General features: G+C 42.9%; 2 long non-coding RNA genes across 2 annotated transcripts; both read right to left on the reverse strand.

Moving 5' to 3' along the window:
• Positions 1 to 254: 254 nt before the first annotated feature.
• Positions 255 to 1,465, reverse strand: LOC143481780 (uncharacterized). The gene is made up of 3 exons (XR_013122074.1): positions 1,301 to 1,465; positions 1,007 to 1,196; positions 255 to 868 (listed from the first exon to the last, which is right to left on the reverse strand). It is a non-coding gene; the product is annotated as an uncharacterized LOC143481780 (long non-coding RNA).
• A 648-nt stretch (positions 1,466 to 2,113) lies between these two features.
• On the reverse strand, positions 2,114 to 3,029 carry LOC143481777 (uncharacterized). The gene is made up of 4 exons (XR_013122071.1): positions 2,876 to 3,029; positions 2,636 to 2,783; positions 2,367 to 2,520; positions 2,114 to 2,254 (listed from the first exon to the last, which is right to left on the reverse strand). It is a non-coding gene; the product is annotated as an uncharacterized LOC143481777 (long non-coding RNA).
• Between the last annotated feature and the right edge of the window lie 5,111 nt (positions 3,030 to 8,140).

Genomic DNA, 8,140 nt, shown 5'->3' on the forward strand with positions numbered 1-8,140 from the left:
CCTGCCCACCTCCTTCACACCAGCCAGGATTAGCCAGGTGTCATGTGACAGGGCCGTCTGCAGTGTGTGAGATAGAAAAAGGGGCACACAGTATTTGACAGACACAGTATTCTAAGAATGAAAAAGGGGCACACAGTATTTGACAGACACAGTATTCTAAGAATGAAACATGTTTATTACAAAATGTTTAAGAAATCACACATGCAAAAAAGCATTTAAAAAGAACATCATTATTTATATTACATTCTCTTCCCCTAGGAGGGTCACAGCCACACCAAGTCCAGTCCTTCTCCAGCGAACGATCTTCGGTTTACACCGTAGTCAAATAACAGTTCCTCGTTCACTGCGATGTCCCGGGGAGCCAAGAAAATAATCACATCCTTGCCATCCACATTGTACAGCCATGGCCTAAGGTTCGCCTTCTTGCCTGAATGATTTATCATGCGACCAAAGGTGGCCAGCTCCGAATGGCAAGGGCAGGTATCTTCATGTGCATCTAAGCACTTTGCCTGGCCAGACGTGTCTTTAAAAAAGAACATGTAGCCACTGTCCAGTTCCCCTGTTGACTGGTGTATCTGCAGGCTCTCCTGTTGTGACACCACTTTCTCGTGTTCTCGTGGTAGTCACACACCACCTCTCCTGAGCAGAACCTCCTGGAGGTGAAAACTCCCTTTCCTTTCTCGGGAGTTTCCATGATGACCAGGCCTGTCCACTTTTGTGTCCTGGTCATCTTCTGCAACATTTCCGAGTCCAAGGCGGCGTCCACTCGGCCAGCTGGCTTCCACTGCCGCAGAACTTGGGTGGCATCAGGGACTTTCACCCTCCATCCCTGCTTATCCAGCCATCTGCGCACACTCGATTCTGATGGCTGCCGCCGGCCAAAGTGTTGTGTGAAGAAAAGAGAAGACATTGGACAGGTCAAGCATAAGTAAAATACTGTGCATACAATACATGACATGCGTTTTGTGTTATGCTGGGCCCTGGTGTTGGGGTTCAGATAACTCACCTAGCACATGCTGTATGCGCAGCTGAAGCTGTAGCAGTACCTCTCGTGCACTTGTGAAAAATTGGTACGCTCCGACCACTTTGGAGGCATACCATCCACGGTCACAGGATGTGACCGGACGAGCAAAGAGTATGCCGTCTGGTCATCCATTCTAGAACAGCCAGACCTCTCTGCACGTCTCTCCCCAGATCTACAGAAAAAAAGAGATTGAGTATATGTAAAACCAAAAGACACACTACTACAATCACTAGAATTGGAGACCGTGCTATAATGGAGACTTGTACAAACACTCACTCAGTCACTGACAAGCCCCTGCAGGATGAGCTGACACCATGTTGTCCGGCAGCTTCATGGTCATTGGACGCATTGTAGATGGGATTCCCTGTGGACGAGATGAAAAATCTCTCCTCCTCAGTCATCCATGTGCACACTGGGTGCACCTCGGTGTAGTACGTGCCGAACCACTGTGGAAACAGGAAAGCAATAAATTTCATATCAAATGGCAGGACACATTCACATAGGTTACATTTTTAACAGGACTAAATCTGTGCTGAGCATCTTGCCATCTCCTCCTCCTGAGAGAGCGCAAAGGTGGCAACTTGTGTGGCGGCGGTCTTGTGCTCCTTCACTCCCACCACAACATGGCCACCATGGCCGGAAACCCTTTGACGTTTCATCCACTCCTCTACCTACAAGACCAAGGAAAGATTCTTAGTCAAGCGTGAGGCTAATAAAAACAGTAATGAGATAAATATTGTAAAAGGCAAAAGGGCCATGTATTTGATGCAAACACTTACGGTCATGTGTTCAACGACACCAGGACGCTGAAGGTGGCGCAGTATCAGTACTGCCTCCAGGTAGTCGAGCACGAGCTGCAGCTGAAGACGCGATGGATCTTAGCCACTCTGTGCTGGGTTCAGCATGCCGATCACCTTCAGGAAATCAGCCTTGGCTGCCTCCAACACAGCCACACACTTATCCAGAGGGACGCAACCCTCGCTGAGAACGTCAAAAAAAAGGTACGCTTTATGTACAGTTCACTTACATCATTATTACTGTTCTCACCACAGCATAAGATCTGTGGGATACAGACTGGATGCTAACCGTTTTCTTGTGACCTCCTTGCTCACTTGCTTCTGGATGGAAGCCTGGATGTTGGCCATGAACATGAGGTAGTTGCTGCAATCCTGATGTAGCTCTTTGTCAGCAAACATCAGGTCTGTGCTCCTCACCTGGAACTTCAAGAACCTGAAATGCAACGGGATGAGAAATTGGTGCCTTTGCTAAAAACAGAGTCCGTGTGATTACAAAAGCCTTGCATTGCAGCACAAACTACCAGTAGCAACAACACACTGCTTACCTTTTCACACTCTTCATATTGTTCTGCACAGTCTGCATGGTCAGACCGGCCCCTGAGAGGTCTGCGAAGTACTGCCTGGTCCTCTCTGGCTTCCTCACAAACAGGTTGGGCTCCCTGTCATCCATGTAATGCATGAACCGTGCCACGTTCTCCACTTGGAACAAAGCAGAGTGTGATTTCTTTAGTCTAAAATGTGCCATGATCTAACTCAATTATGATTTATTAATCTTATAAATGCACAATTACATTTGTATTGTGAACGTTCTTACCTCCTGTTTAAAGTTCTCGTTGGCCAAGTCTCCTTCTAAATAATTGGCAAATGCCTTCAGCAGAGGATGGTCAATTGAATGTTTGCGGTGGAGTCCTGTCTGTGACATCCTCTGCCTCAACGTTGTCCCTTGGTTGACATCATTAGGGCTGAAAAACAAACCAGAAATAAATATATTGCCTACGGCACGTGTGCATTATATGAAGTCCAAACAGAGTATGTGAAACCATGAAACGCTCACCACTGGTAGAGCTCCCCAGAGCTGCATGTGCTGGAGCTGTCCGTGTCGGCCGCTCCGGTGCTGGGGTCAGCGGCGGGTGGAACAGCGGGAGTGGCCGGGGTGGGATCTGGGTTTGGGACGTTCACAACAACATTCCCCCTGGCCTGAAGCTATATAAAGCTCACTCTGATTAATTCCTCCGTCTCCCTAATTGTTTATTCCGCAGCCTCTAGAGTGTCTAAGAGGTTGTTGATGCCTTGCAAAAGGTCAAACAGCCATCGCCCTTTTACTCTCCTGGTGTATGTTTGAGCGGGGTTGAAACATTCTGCATAAGGTTTAAACATTCTGAATTATACACTGAATATTTTCATTGACATGCTATTAAAAATGAGACAATTAAAACATACCTTCTTTACTGTAGTCTATGATCTAGTGAGGCCTTTTATAGGCAGCCGCAGGTTTATTTTTTTGGAATTTTGTTAATTTGCTGTTCAGGTGTTCATGGTTGGTTGTCTTGTGTTGCATTTACTGTTCAGGTTCCTTGTCCCTATTGGTCTTTTCCCCTTTCGCTAGTTCATGTTTTTTAGGTTAGCATTTGCTGTTTCCCTGTTTAATCAATCCTAATTTGTGTTTATCTATGTTCAGTCTAAGACCCAGTTTTGTGGGATTGTGAAAATTCCAAAATTCCCTCCAATGGAGTTGAACGGGAAGCCCAGGCCTATATGGGGCCCCTGCTCTTTGCACCCAAGCATTCAAGCCTGTAGTAGTATAGGCCAGGAAGGGTAAATATTCATTAAAAAATCAGAAAATGGTCAAATTTGAAAACGTACAGCGGCAATGGCATCCCTGGATGCTGCCGGACGCGTGGACACCCACATTGTGGGGTCCTGACGTCCCTCACTATAGTTTCCCAAATCTGTGGGAGTGTTGAGCCCCATTACGGCATATTGACAATACAGTGAATGATATTGAAACCAAGGAGCAGGCATTGGTGAGCGGCACCGTCAGACTCGTCCGGGCCTCAGGCCTAGCCTGGCGTCTTTTTTTTTTTTTTGCCAAATCTTCAAAATTGTTTGGAAAATATCCAGTTTTGAACCCATGGGTTGTCTAGGTCTGGTTGACTCCAAAAATACATTTCATACAAGTTTTATAGCTCATTTGATTCGGCGTGCGAAATCATGTACAGAAACGCAAAAATATTTTGGGGAGAAAAATCTGGGTCAGGCTGTTGAGTGTCTTATGTTGATTTAATGTATGCAATGTTGTGTGTCAATGCTAGCATGTCTTTTGGGTAGGAACGCGTTAAAAGTAGCTTTTTGGACAAAAAATTTATTTGTAAGAGTAGTTTTAAATTACAACACCAGTAAAACAGCTAACCTGAAATCTCTAACAGATCTGGTTGATACGCATGTTAAAGATCCGAGTCAATCAAAAGAGCTCATGACATCACAAAACCAGATATGGCGATATAAAAACGGTTTTCACTTAACACTAGAAGTCCCTGAAATTTCAACCACCCCCCTGAAGTCCCAAAAGAGGGTCCAAAGAACCTTAGTCCAAACTGACACCTCTGGTGGCTCCAATTAACATCCATTCATTTGCAAAAGTGCCCATTGCCTGAGGAATCAGCAGGGGGGAGAAGAGCTGAACTTGCCTCCAGTGTTATGTAAATGAGGCGTGTGTCAGGTATGGGTGGTTCCTGCTGAAAGCTTGCACCTCCTTGGCTGCCATATGAGACTGTGCAAGATCTCTTGCAAGAAGTCTCCTCATCTACAGAACCATATGTTTGAGATTTGATTTGTGAAAGGTTGAAATAATGTGAAATTGACACAAACATAATATTTGAATTATAATGGCATATAGGTGGCATATTGATTAGTCAAAATGGCTCTGATATTTTTAACCTTATTTTAAGTAGTTTTGTCTTTTGAAAAACTGCTAATAGGTAAAAATGTTTTTACATAAATGTATACAAAAAACCCTCAGCTACTTGAAATAGAATAATATTATTGAGCAATTTTAACTTATCAAGATCAAGATTTTGCAGTGTGTCTCTTCCAAATACAGCCATAACCAGCAAACAAAAAATAGGAAATTTAGGAAATCTTACCAAAAGAGATATCACTACAGATTTTCACTACTCTCTGAAAACTAACAATGTGTTGTGTGTGACATTTGTGACCCTAGGCTTGAAAATTGCTTCATATGGGCTTTTCAAACTTTTTTTTTTTGGCCCACCTCCACCCTTTCACCTTTGGAGGACAACTTTGTTTTCATGTAAGGATCAAAAGAAAACAATTCTGTATAATACAGTACAATAGTGATAAAAACAATTGGAGTTAGGTGAACCATACAGGACAGGAGAGAAAAGAGGGGGAGAGAAAGTAAAAAGGGAAAAGACAGAAGAGCAGAAAAAACAGCTCAAATGATTCACCAACTGCTGCTACTAAATGAAGAGCAGAAAGTAAGACATACAGCACAAATGACTGATGTATGTGTGTGTGAGTGTGTGTGTTTATGTAAGTGCAACATAGGATAAATGTACAGAATGTACTTATTAGCAAGGCCCCAGAGGCCAGAGGCAGGCAGAGAAAGACCAGGGAACCCCACCCGCCCACGGCCCCTCCAGGATCATGTCCAAAGCCTGCTGTGTACTGGAAACCTTTGCTATCCTTGCTTCTCAGTCAACAGAGTAAGTGAAATGTGTGGTGACATGAATTTTCATCCACATGTAGGTGGCTACAGTCATCTTTTTCTTTATTATAAAACTGACACAGACATTATTTGAACTATAATTCCAAAACATCTCAAGTCTGCCTCCTTTGTACTAATTTTGGATTTTTTTCTCACTGCAAAAGGTGACATGATTATTGGTCAAAATAGCTAAAGTTTAGATTTCTCTGAAAGGGTATTTTCTTCTCCGTCTGAGTCAATGGATCAACATAGCTCACACTATCACCCATCCCCCCGTCTACCTAGAAGTGGCTGCATGACAAAGGATGGCCTCATGGCCTCATGATCCAAAATACCTTAGCACTGGCTTTTGGCAGGCTCAGGTAGAAATGTAGTAATGTTAGTAATGTTTTTCTTCTAAAAAAGATAAGTGGGTTCAAAATAACAATTTTTGAAAAAAATTACCAAATTAATTGTGTTGATCCACCTCAAAAAAGGTCATGCAAAAGTCTGTAAGCTGGTCCTGAGTGTGTCTGCCCATCCCCCAGCTGCATTGTTGTGCAGGGGACATGCATAAGGTGAGAGAGGCAGTCAGAGGGCCTGGCTGTGAGCAGCAGCTACAGAGGACATGATGTAAGTTTAGAAATATATACAATAAAGTTGAAATGTTCTCAACAGAGCACTCACATACAATTATCCACTCAGTCTGCCACTCCCTCATTTGGGGAGAAAGCTACACTATTGTGGCTATGCCCCAGACAATTTTTTAATCATGGAGGGGTCTGAAATTTTTGTCTTAGGTGCATGTCCTCACTGTATTGGAATATTTTATTGTCTGAGTGAAAGAGAAACAAAATGGGGTCACTAAAGTGGGAATAGCCACAGTACTGTAGCTTTCTCCCCAAATGAGGGACTGGCAGACTGGGTAGATAGTTGTATGTGAATGCTCTGATGAGAACACTCATGAACAATTGTGCAAATGTGAGATGTGTCGACTGCTACAGATACACGTGTGGCAAATGTACCAGGGAGATACCCTGGCAGTGCCAGGCATGTTCTGACAGACTGCTGAAGTGCTAGTCACACAAGAAGGACATACCACTCTCACACACACACACACACACACACACACACACAGCCCTGCACTGCAGCCTATTGTAAATATGTGTGGAATTGTTTTATTCCTTGTATTTTTTGTATAATTTTATGGCAATAATAAAAAGCATGGAACATAAAAAAGCATGGAAACATAACAGTTGTTCTTTTGTATGTTTCTCATGCTGAAATTTCAGTCCTCCTGACTTAGACACAAATGCTTCTGGTCATTACTCACATGTACCTGGCTATAAAATTTCTAATTTTCTATTTAAAATATTAAAAAACAATTTATTGTTTGTGCTTTGTTGCTCAGATAAAACTAAACTATATACAATATATATAACCTTTATATTATAAAATACAATAAACTGAATAGAACTAACTAAATGGCTAAACTCAATGAAAAACAACAATTAGTTGTGAGCTGAAGCATGCCCCCTCCTGTGGTGCGCCAGTAATTGCCTTATTTACAGAACAAAAGTGCCTGCTCGCAGCTGATAATAGGGTGTTATCTAAAATCCTTCAGTTCTCTCGACCCTTCTCTGGGTTCCGATGGTAGAAGTGTTGAAAGACCCTTCTCTGGGACTTCTAGTGTTAAGAAATAAACCATTATTGAAAAGATTCAGTCATGTATGATAAGCGCATACAGTGGTACCTCGAGATACGAGCTGCTCTACATACGAGCAATCCAAGATACGAGCACCGAGACGAGCAAAATTTCTGTTCGACATACGAGTGCACGCTCGAGAGACGAGCATGAACCACTAGGTGGCAGTACAGTACTGTATTTCAATACTGTTGTAGCGACTTCACCTCGCAGCGAATTCCACAACAGACAGGCACTTGGCCCTTTAAGTGACACTGGGGGAGCGGCGCCAGCGCGCCAGGGGAGGGGGAGAGAACAGTGCTTTTGTTTTAAGTTGCGTGGTAAATAAAGTTTCCCTCCTCGGGATTTTCTGGATTACGCAGTTTCTGCCTTATTTCCCGAACCCGCTTCGCTGTACTACAACCGTTTTTTTTTAACATTATCACCCGGAGATGGTATCAACGAGTTGTGCAGCAGCACTGTTTAATGACACACCTTTGGCTCATTTTCGAAACATTTTAAAAAGCAGACAGAAACAAACCTCGTTGGACATATTTTTTGTGAAAAAAAAAAAACAGATCTGAGTGAACATGCCGAAAGTTCACCCAAAAGGCCTGTGAGTGTTTAAGCAACTTTTAAGTTTAGGTAATGTGATGTGTGTACGTAATTTTTACAGTTTAAACATGTTCTCTGTTACGGTAATTTCTATTGTTCAGCATGTACGTACGTGTGTACCGGTGAAGTTACTGTACGTATTTAATTATACATGTTGCGTGTGCCTTTATTAATAAAGAACATGTGTTTTTTTCCACATTTACGCTAGTTTTGTGACTTTTTTAAGGACCGGAACCAATTACAATACTTTACATTGTTAAATTGCTTCGAGAACCGAGCAGTTCGAGATACGAGCATGGGTCTGGAACGGATTA

This window comes from Brachyhypopomus gauderio, chromosome 18 (assembly GCF_052324685.1).
Source record: "Brachyhypopomus gauderio isolate BG-103 chromosome 18, BGAUD_0.2, whole genome shotgun sequence".
NCBI lineage: Eukaryota > Metazoa > Chordata > Actinopteri > Gymnotiformes > Hypopomidae > Brachyhypopomus > Brachyhypopomus gauderio.